We start from the raw sequence: 9,709 nt of genomic DNA on the forward strand, positions 1-9,709 counted from the left end.
GCCCTAACCTGAGCGTCACTGAGGGTGGCATCGCAACCTCCCAATCCACCCTGCTCTGTGCATGACTGGGGGCGGCGCCCCAACTCCCCAATTGGCCCTGCTCTGAGCCTGACCAGAGGCTGCACCTAGGGAGCAGGCCTAAGCCAGCAGGTCGTTATCTCCTGAGGGGTCCTAGACTGCGAGAGGGCACAGACCGGGCTGAAGGACACCCTCCCTTCCCCCCCGAGTGCACAAATTTTTGTGCACCAGGCCTCTGGTCCTATATAATAAAAGAGAAAGATGCAAACTGACCATCACTCTGCCAAACCCACCAGCCAATCAGGAGTGAGTATGCAAATTAACCAAAGATGGTGGGTTAATTTGCATATGCAGGCTCAAAGTGGCCTGGGCTCTGGCAACATCCTCGGGACTCAGGCCACTCTGAGCCTGTAGGCCTGCGTGTAGTCCCTGAGTGGCCGGGGTTCCAGAATGCCCTGGCCAGGAGTGGCCTACAGGCACCAGCGCCAAGCGGCCCAGGTCCCAGGACAAGCAGCGGGGGCGCCAAGCACAAGCGGCCACGGGGTGGGGCGGGAACTTCTGCTGCAAGTTCCCACCCCATGGCTGCTTGAGAGTGCCTCTGCGCCAAGCGGCCCAGGTCATGGGACACAAAGCGGGCTGGGTCCCGGGACAAAAGGCCGGGGGCGCCAAGCAAAAGTGGCAGCGGGGTGGGGTGGGGCGGGAACTTCTGCCCTAAGTTCCCGCCCCACAGCCACTTGCACGTGCACCCGCGCCAAGTGGCCCGGGGCCCGGGACACCAAGTGGGCTGGGTCCCAGGATAAGCAGCTGGGGGCACCAAGCGGACTGCGTCCCAAGACAAGTGCCTGGGGGCACCAAGTGGGCTGGGTCCTGGGACAAGCGGCTGGGGTGCCAAGAGCAAGCAGTGTGCCAACAGGCCTGGGTCCAAGCCCCCCAGCCCAGTGGACACAGCGAACATGGGGCCACCGGGCTTGGGGGTGTGTCCCCAGCAGCTGCCAAGGTGCCGCGTCAGCGGGATCCACGTCCCCCAGCCCATGAACACAACGATAGGTTCCTGCCCCGTGGCCACTTGTGCATGCGGCCGCACCAAAAGGCCCGGGTCCACGCCCCCAGCCCGGTAGACAAAGCGAACGTGGGACCGCCGGGCTTGGGGTGAGCCCCGGTAGCCGCTGTGTGCTGTGTCCATGGGATCCATGTCCCCCATCCCGCAGACACAGTGAACGTGGGGCCGCCAGGGTTGGGGGGGGGGGGCAGGCACGCCCTTAGCCCAGTGGACACAATGCAAGGGATCCTCTGCAGCCCATGACACCTTTTCTTTTCTTTTTTTAAAAAAACATTTTATTGGTTTTTTACAAAGAAGAGGGGAGAGGGATAGACTGTCAGAAACATCGATGAGAGAGAAACAATGATTAGCTGCCTCCTGCACACTCCCCACTGAGGATGTGCCCCCAACCAAGGTACATGCCCTTAACAGGAATCAAACCTGGGCCGAAACCGGTTTGGCTCAGTGGATAGAGAGTCAGCCTGCGGACTGAGAGGTCCCAGGTTCGATTCCGGTCAGGGGCATGTGCCTGGGTTGCGGGCACATCCCCGGTGGGGGATGTGCAAGAGGCAGCTGATCGATGTTTCTCTCTCATCGATGTTTCGAACTCTCTCTATCTCTCTCCCTTCCTCTCTGTGAAAAATCAATAAAAAATATATTTTAAAAAAAACAACAACAAAAAAAACCTGGGACCCTTCAGTCTGCAGGCCGATGCTTTATCCACTGAGCCAAACCAGTTTGAGTGGAAACACCTTTTCTGACGGCGCACTGGCTAAGCTCCCTGTATGCCGCCACTTGCAGTGTTCTTGATAACCTGGATTATATGAATCCAAGAAGGTGATCTAGAGTGGAGGAAAAAACAAAGGTCTGCTGCTGGATTGGCTAAGAAATGTCATATCCTGCCCTAGCCGGTTTGTCTCAATTGATAGAGTCTTGGCCTGTTGACCGCAGGGTCCGGGTTCAATTCTGATCAAGGGCATGTACCTAGATTACAGGCTCCTCTCTGGCCAGGGCCCAGGTCAGGGCTTATGCAGGAGGCAACCAGTGTCCCTCTCACATTGATGTTTCTCTCTGTCTCTCCCTCTCTCTTCCACACTCTCTAAAAATCAATGGAAACACATCCTCAGGTGAGGATAAAAAAAAGAAAGAAATGTCATATCCTATGAAAGACACATCTTGAAATTGCCTAAAGAAAGTTGTCATTTTTTCATGGTGGACTGGAGTCTGTGTTGATGAAATCACCTTGGCAGCTGCAGTGGATGGCAGTGTCTGCAGCAGCGGTGTGATGGGTCTGGCACCTTCCCCTGATCAGCCGGGTCACCTCCCACAGAGGGAGGCCAGACTGTGGCTTAGGACATCAGTAGGACATCCCCTGAGGGCTCCCAGTCTGTAAGAGGTAGCAGGCTGCCCTAACCGGTTTGGCTCAGTGGATAGAGCGTCGGACTGCGGACTGAAGGGTCCCAGGTTCGATTCTGGTCAAGGGCATGTACCTTAGTTGTGGGTACATGCCCAGTGGGCAGTGTACAGGAGGCAGCTGATCGATGTTTCTAACTATCCCTCTCCCTTCCTCTCTATAAAACAATTAAAATATATATATTTAAAAAAAAAAAAAGAGGTGGCAGGCTGGGCTGAGGGAGCCCCCCCCGCCAGTGCACAAATTTTGTGCACTGGGCCCCTAGTCCAGAGGTGGGCAAACTGCCGCTAGCAAGACATATGCTGCTCTTTAGCCCCTTGTTTGTGGTCACGAAGTTTCAATCGCACTGTACGTGCACACCCGCACATGGTATTTTGTGGAAGAGCCACACTCAAGGGGCCGAAGTTTGCCGACCACTGTCCTAGTCTAAGTATATAAAAGCCTAAGCGACAGTTGGACCAGTGCTATGATGCACAGTGACCACCAGGGGGCAGATGTTCAATGCACAGGCATGGAAACATGGAACAGCCTGATGAATCTGGGGGGGGGGTGAGGGGGGTTGGGGGGGGAGGTGGAGATCGGGAAGAGATTCACCAAAGATCTTATATGCATACTAGAGGCGCCTGTGGGGTCCCTCCCCTGGACTGTGGGGCTCGGACATGCCCTGAGGGGTCCCAGATGGTGACAGGGTGCAGGCCAGGCCCAGGGACCCCACTGGTGCACAAATCCATGCACCCGGCCTCAAGTTATATTTAAAATAGTTTTTCTTGAACTATTAATGTTTTCTGCATGTAACATTATTATATTTTAAATCGTTTTTCTTGAAAAAAGAAAGATGCAAAAGAAATAAAAAATGAAAATAAATAAAATAGAGCTTAGTAGAGCCTTTAAAACGAGCAATAGCATTCACGTGGCTGGAGTTACTCTAGCACCTACAGTGACTCCGATGGGCGTGCACACAGGTCTGCAGGCCTGCTGTCTGATGGATCCAGGAGCCGAGAGCAGCTCGGGGGCGGCCCACGGGCTCGGGACACACTCCGGGCCCCACGAGGACGCCCCTGTCGCCACAGGCCTGGAGCTGAAGGGTCCCTGAGCGCGTCATGGCCGGTGTCCGTCCTGCCGCGGGGAAGGCTGCAGCGCCAAGGGCACAGTGACCTCCTGGGCAGCGGGAGGTCGGGGTCCGTGGCTCTCACTCCCCGTCGGGACTGTCTGTCTGAGCCGAACCCTGTGGCTGAGGAGGATGCGGGTCCGACACCGCAGGCCTTGGGCCCGGGAAGCCCTGGAGCGGCGCCCTGAGCGGGGCCACACAGGACAGGGCCGGCGCCGGGTCCAGCGCCCTCTGCAGGGAGGCGGGGGCCTGGCCGGTGAGGGGGCGTCTTCCTCAGACACAAACCCCGACTAGGAAGGCGCCTCCCGGAGCCGCTGGTGCGGGCAGAGCGGGGGTCCGCCGCCCGGAGGCCCCGGGGCCTGAGCGGGGCGGTCCTCAGCCCGCGCCCCAGGGCCCCGCGGCCGCCACTCGCCATCTTTCTCGCAGTTGAGTGACTCCCCGGAGTGAGCACTTATCCCCGCGGGGCTGCCCTCCGAGGCCGCCTGCGCGGGATCCTCCCCGCGGGCTCAGCCGCCCCCGTACCCACGTCCGCCTCGAGCCTCGCCCTGCCCCGCGATGCCAGCAGCCACTCAGGACAAGCAGTGCCCTGTGCCTGTAGATGCTGAGGTCTACACTCGCACCCGCTAACTTCCGGAAGGGGCGGGACTTCCTGGAGAGGCGGGACTTTCGTGCCGAGAGCACCGTGGTGCGAGCGGGGGCTGCGGCACAGAGAACTGCGCAGCCGCAATGTGTCTACTCTCCAAAGAGGTTGGAAATCGCTGTTCACCGGGATGGTCAAGGGGCGCCTCCCGCCCTCTGCAGCCGCGATCCTGGAACCCATGGGCGCCTGTCCGCGGAGAGGAAGTGGAGCCGTCCTCCTGTTTCTCTTTTCTTCACTGTCAGTCCCCAAGGAGGGACGCATTCCCGCGCTGCCCTCGCTGAGTGAGCTCTGCTGCTGAGGGACGAAGGGGCCCGGCTCCCGTGATCCCACCGGGAAAGGGGGCTGCCTGACTTAGGGCCGAGCCGCAGCAGCTGTGCCCGGCCCGGAAGGCAGGGCTGCTGGGAGCCCGAGAAAGAGGAGGCGCCAGGGGCCGGTGGGGCCATTTCTGTCTGTCTGTCTGTCATACTTGAATAAAGCGCGTATTGAAACAAAGCAGTCATGCCCAGGCCCACAGAGAAGAGGGGACACCTGTGACGTTGTGGGGCAGCGTCTGGATGCACGCGCGGACGTTTCGATCCGTCGCCTCTGCCCTCTGGGGCCCGGCCCGGTGTGGGAACATCGCCATTGAAGGGCGCCTTCCAGAGCGTGTGCTGGTGCCTCCCGTGGCAGGCACTGCTCACCCCGCCCAGCCCAGTGGGTGCTCAACCCGTTCACGTTTCCAATGCCACACTGCCCCCTGCTGGCTGCGGCCCCGTGTTTGCAGGTCGGGTGAGAGAGGGTGGCCTCCGGGGGCAATTTTTAGGAATGAATGAAAGGCGCTGGCGTGTTCTGGACCAGGCAGGGTTGTGAACCGCCTTCTAGACCGTGCGCATCAGTCTGTTCTCTGAATCCATGGCCCTCTGTGTTTTGTTTGTTCTTTTGTTGTAAGAACACTGAACATAAGGTCTACTCTCGGAGCAAATTTTTAGTATGCCATGCAGTGCTGTAATGGACACTCTATTTCTCATTATGTCACAAATATGGCATTATTTAATTATTTCTGTATTTGCCTCTTGTCTGTGTTTATCGTCGGAAGGTGGTGGATGCACTTTCTTTTGCTCACGAATATACCCCAGGCATCTGGAATCGCGCCCGGCACGCAGTCGGCGTTCGATCCGTAATTATGGGAGAGGAGTGTACCTGCACTTCAGTTTTCTTTTCTAAAAGCTGGAGACGTGGCCTCTAGCCTGGGCTGCCTGCCCGCTGGGGAGGCCTTCCTCAGGTTCCCACCGTCCACACTCACACCACATGGCCTCCAAGACAATGAGTAGGGCCCTGCCTGGCGCCCTGAGCGTCCCAGCGCCCCGCCCAGACAGGTGGTGGGAGCGGGGCAGGTGCTGCTGGGTTGATCCAGAGGATCAAAGCTGGGCTGGAAGGGCTTTGCGAGCCCAGAGCGCAGCACCCCCGCCGGTGCTGGTCGCCGTTACTGTGGTAGTTAATGTTATTTGTGTGGTTTGCAGAAAAGGCCCTGCAGCTGGGCTTCCATAAATATTAATCACCCGGCCATCTCTGCTCCTGCTCGGCCAGCTCCCTGCAGGAGCCGGAGTAGTTGGGGTCCGATGAGGCCCAATGGAAAATTCCCCTCTGGCCCGGCTCCAGATCGCTGGGGGCTGTCACTGTCCGGGAACTGCCCCTCCCCTGCTCTTCCTGAGCCCCTCCAGGCTCTGGCGGCTCCCAGAGGTGATGGGAGTGGCATTCCGCCAGGCCTGGCTGCCTGTGCCATCCCAGCTCCTCCTGCCTATAGATTCACCCACTGTGTGAAGGATGAGGCTGTGCCATGCCTGGGCTGGGCATCGTGGGCTCTGTGCCCACTTGTGGGACAGGCAGGCTTGTCCAGAAGAGGGGAGCACACCCGCCCCACCCCCTCAAGCGGCTCCTGGTCCAGAGGGAAGAGCCGGTTGTCTGACAGGTTATGTAGAAATTTACAGGCCCAGTGTTGCGTGCCGACAGTCTGCCCCGGGAAACCCACCTCACACCATTAACACACCCAGACTCACTGGCAGCGGCAGATAGAGTGACCCTCAGCCTCTGTAAAGCCACAGGTTTACTATGAATGCCAGCAGGGAGGGTGTCGGGGAGCAGGGGCTGCTTTTGGTATGGACTGGCCTCGCTGTTGCCTCTGAAAATGTAAACACAGCAGCACTGGACTGTGGCTGCCGCCTTATTCTCCGGCAGTTTTCCCTCTAGCTTTCTTCGTTCTTTCAAAACGATGTGCCTTCGTCTTGAGAAGATGGGCTGTGGGCTGTGGGTACCTCTGCTTTTCTGAGAGCTGCATGCTGGGCAGGGGGACCTGGGGCTGTGAGCTCAAGCAGGGGTGAGGAGGGATGGGTGGGGGGGGGGGGGGTGGAGAGGGAGGGGCAGGTGCCCAGCAGGTTTGAGAGGTGAAATCGGGAGTCACTGCTCAGCCTCCTGCTGCCTCCCTGCTCCAGGCACAGCGCATGGGCACATCTGATGGCAGCCCATCACACCACGGCTCCCCACAGGCCTTCGGGACCCTTCGGGCTGTTCTAATCACTGCCTTGGCCTCCAGGTGCCAGCCTGGCTTTCTGCCCCCTCCCCCCTGCCAGTCCAAGGCTGGGGGGTGGAGGGCACATCTGCAGCCCAAGGCTCCTTGGTCATAACACCTTTGACCCTTGGCCCATGAATCTTGGGACTGGCACACCCCTCCTGCCCTGCCCCAGAGGCAGCCCCCTCCTCCCATTTAGGATGTCTCTGAGCTGGGACCCAGAGCTTTGGGTCCAAGCTCCATTAGCTGCTCCTGCCTATGCCCCTGATCAGGCAACCCTTGGCCCCCTCGCTCCTGCTTCAGTGGGTCCTGGCCCCATGGCCGACCTCCTTTGGGGCCTGGTGTGGATTCTTCGGAAGGGACCCTGGGGCAGAACCCGCTACGTGCGTCCCTATCTGTTGCGCATGGAACACCTGACGATGACATTATTCGTGCCCCTCTCCACAGTGTGCTCCGGGGTAGGGGCTGCTCACTGGCCCGGTGTCCAGCTCCTGGAACGGGCCCCCGACAGTCCATGCCCCACAAATGCTGAGGGGGCATTTACAGCCACCGTAATGTGGGCACAGAGTCAATCCTGGATTCCAGTCCTGGTCTTGCCACTCACGGTCTTGGTGGGAACCCTCTCCGTGCCTCGGTTTCCTCATCTGTATGTGCGGGGTAACAGCACGCCTCCCTGACACAGCGCTGTGAGCAAGGGGGTCGCTGTGTGTGTGATGAGCGCGGGAGGGCACCGGCCACCCATGAGGGCTGCACTCACCGTCCCCTCCTGGGTGGACAGGTACTGGGCGGGTCTTACAGCTGCCATTCATTCATTCATTCATTCAGTCCTTCCCTGAATGCCCGCTAGGTGTTTGCTGTGAGCCAGGCACGGGGCTGGGCGCAGGGGCTGGCTCTCAGATGACTCAGAAGGGAGGGGGGATCAGGAGATGGGCAGGTGAGTAGCGCTCCTGGGATCTACTCCAGGCTGATGGGAAGGCTCAGGGTGCAGGGGACCGCCCGGGGGTGGGGCAGAGGAGGGCTGAGCCTGTAGAGAAGGGCAGGCGGGCGCCTCCTGGGGAAAAGCACAGGGCGCACTCAGACACGTCCCTTCCATTAATGATCACAACAGACAACCACGGGGACAGGACCAGCGCCGGCTGCCGGGGACACGGAGCCACTGCCCCAGCCTCACACCCAGGCGGCCAGACCTTGCCAACCCGAAGAGCACGTGGAAACCCTGCGCGGGAAAGAGCCTCTTCGCCGCAGTGAACGCTGGCGAGCTCCTCTGAGGCAGGGGCTGGGGAGCGAAGGGCCATGAGAATCATCGTTAAAATCCTCTCTTTATTCAGGAGGCGGCGTACATTTACAAGCTGGTTATGAAAACATTAACAACACACAGCAACATTTCTGGTTCTGGGGAGGAACTGGTGCTGGAGGGCGGCTAGTTATAAGAACACGTTTTCTGTAAAACCTCAGGGAGTAGAGACAAGGTGGTAAGCCTGTGATTGGGGAAGGAGGGCGGGGCGCGGGGAGAGGGTCAGAAACGAGAGGGAGGTGGGTTTGCCCAGAGGCGGCCAGGCACCCCCATTCCTCCCCTTCGAGGCTCTCCCACCCACCCTGCTTCGGGAGGCCTTGGTGGAGGCCAGGTCCCCCGGGTCGCTGTTAGGTGGAGGCGAGGGACGGGCTCAGCCCCACCCACCCCCTGGCGGGGCTCCCTGCACCCAGGCTGAGACCGGCTGAACTCGAGGCCGCGGTCCTGGCGGCTGCTTTACTCTGAAGAGCTCACACTCACTTAATGACTCACAAGAGGGCGAGAGGGGACCTTAGGGAAATACCAGTTTTGGGATCAGAGACAGGACGGCCTCCTGCGGGTTTCCCAGCCCTGGCACCAGGGGCGTTGGGGGCCAGAGAATTCCGTCGTGGGACTAGTCAGCTGTGTCGCCGGCGCCTGCCCACTGGATCCCAGCAGACCCGCCTCCTCGCCTGCAGGCTGGTCAAACCGGAATTCATGCAGACCTGGCCCCGGCGCCCCGGGGGACAGTGTCCCCGCCCGCCCGGCAGTTCAGAAACGTTGTGGCTGGATGCCCTGGGCTCAACACCCAGGTCTCCTGCTGGCCCGCCCGGCCGCCAACCTCCCAGTCCTCCCGGAGACCTCCCGTGTCCCCGAGAGCAGAAGGTGGGAGGCTCCGCGCCAGGTTCCCGGGCCCTGGTCAGGCCTCTGGGTCGTGGGGACAGCGCGTGACTCTCGTGTTGGGGGGAAGACGGCTAATGAGACAGACGCTGGTCCCGGGGTGCCGCTCAGGCACATGGAGGGGCTCGGTGAGGGAAGGGATGGCGGTCGGGGCAGGAGCAAGTTCAGGCTGGCGCCGGCACTCAGGGCCTCCCGGGCACCGCCACGGTGCAGCCTGCCCCAGGCTCCCTCTGCCTTTATTAGGTTTCCTGACAAAAATGCTAACGTTACAGGGACTCAGAACAAACAAGGCAACTCACAGTCCAAACGCATGTGGTGGGCTGTGTGTACCCGCGGCCACGCCACCACGCTCCTGGGAGCCAGGTTTCCTCACGCGGGGCAATCCATCCTCTCCTCGGTCTCTCAGGTCAGGAGGGGGTCCCCTGCACCCCACCCTCCCGAAGGGAAAGGGCGTGCAGAAGGTGGAACCTCAGGAGCGCCTCGCGGGGACCCCCTGGCCCTGCTTACCCTGCTCCCCGGCTCCTTTTCTGCTTGGAGATGAGCGACCCTGTCCCTAGGCTCTCAGGGCCCCGCTGACCCATCCCCTCCTCCGTCTGTCCCTCTCGCTGAACCACCGGGTCAGGGGCCCTGGAGCGGGCGGGGTGAGGGCTGGGCCCCTGGCTCTGGCTGCTCCGTCTGGCCCTGAGCGCTGCTCCTTGTCCGTCCCGTCCGGTCAGCCCAGCCCACCTGCTCTGGGGACAAAGGGCCTTTGCCAGGACTTAAGGTGGCAGAGAAC

Source organism: Myotis daubentonii, chromosome 1, assembly GCF_963259705.1.
Source record: "Myotis daubentonii chromosome 1, mMyoDau2.1, whole genome shotgun sequence".
NCBI lineage: Eukaryota > Metazoa > Chordata > Mammalia > Chiroptera > Vespertilionidae > Myotis > Myotis daubentonii.